This window comes from Carlito syrichta, unplaced genomic scaffold, assembly GCF_000164805.1.
Source record: "Carlito syrichta isolate Samal-C Ts95f unplaced genomic scaffold, Tarsius_syrichta-2.0.1 Scaffold315477, whole genome shotgun sequence".
Classification (NCBI taxonomy): Eukaryota; Metazoa; Chordata; class Mammalia; order Primates; family Tarsiidae; genus Carlito; species Carlito syrichta.
The window spans coordinates 217,885-219,249 of record NW_007259573.1 but is presented as its reverse complement, the minus strand read 5'-3'; the positions used below and the strand labels follow the sequence as shown (position 1 = coordinate 219,249).

General features: G+C 48.6%; 1 pseudogene; it reads right to left on the bottom strand.

The window, feature by feature from the left end:
* Positions 1-386: 386 nt before the first annotated feature.
* On the bottom strand, positions 387-998 carry LOC103275471 (annotated as a pseudogene).
* Between the last annotated feature and the right edge of the window lie 367 nt (positions 999-1,365).

Here is a 1,365-nt window from a genome sequence, read left to right as displayed (position 1 = left end):
AGTAGCTGGAACTACAGGCACGCGCCACCATGCCCGTCTAATTGTTTTATTTATTGTAGAGTTGAGGTCTCGTCAAGTTGTCCAGGCTGGTCTCAAACCACGAGCTCAGGCAATCCTCTCACCTCGTCCTCCCAAAGTGCTGGGATTATAGGGTTGAGCCACTGTGCCTGGCCCTATCTTTATACTTTATTTTTATTTTTTAAATTAGGAAGCATTTCCAATTTTTATTCATAGAATTATTGAAATGGCAAAGTCGACTCACAGAGTCACAGGTGAATAGCGAAACAGGAATGAAATGTTCTAGAGACATTTTTTTGAAGCGTTCCAAAGAAACACACACCAGGCTAAAAGCCTACAGCTAAATCATGGTGCACAACAGGCTATATTCATTCCCGTATTTTCTCAATAAGGTCTTCCTTGTATTTGCTTTTCTCTTTTCCTACCTGCCGAGATTTGGCTTTGCGCTCAAGAATTTTCTTCCGATTTTTGTCCAGTCTTTGCCTGGTGGTAACTACCTTGCTCCGGTGGATGCCCACATGGACAGTAGTGCCATTAGCCTTCTCTCGCCGCACCCTTTCGCTGTAGATGACCTGTTTCTTTCTGTACACCTGGACCACCTTGCCAATCTGCTGACCTTAGTAGTGCCCTCGAGCCATCTGGATCTTGTAGGCCTTGCGGATGGGCATGGATGAAGCGGACACGGTACTTCTGCGGCAGCTCCTTGGAGAGCGGGACGACATGATCTTCCTGCGCACACGCCACGGGGCGCTGAAGCGACGTTTGCGGGTTTTGTTGCCGTCCGAGGTCACGAAGGGACTGAATTTCAGGGTGACCGTCCACCTGGAGGCTGACTGGGGAGGGAATGTCCGGGTTAAAGAAGAATTAGTGGTGGAGGGAGTCAGGCGGCGGGAGCCCTGGGACGGCGCGTGGCCCGGCGACACTCGGGGGGGAAAGGGCCCACCAGGCAGTTGTGCTTCCGGGTCTGAGGAAAAGTCCATCTTTTTATTTTTAAGCCATGTCTCAAGTGCAATATCTTGATTTATCAAGTTGGACCTTATGACCAAGTAGTAGACAGAGGAATACACTGGAACGAAATATGGACCTAGTTTCCATATTTATATAGGCTACTGTCTACATATTTGATTACCCCCCCTCCCAACCAGCCCTCTCCTTGTAGCTGCTGTCACCATATGTGTGTGGTGAACTGTCATGGTTCCGTTATCATAATTATATAAATATTTTATTTTATTTTATTTTATTTAGTTTTGAGTTGGAGTCTCACTCTGTCGCTCAGACTGGTGGCCGCTCCCGGCCACTGCAGCCTCCACCTGCTGGGCTCCGGCCATCCTTCTGCCTCAGCCTTCC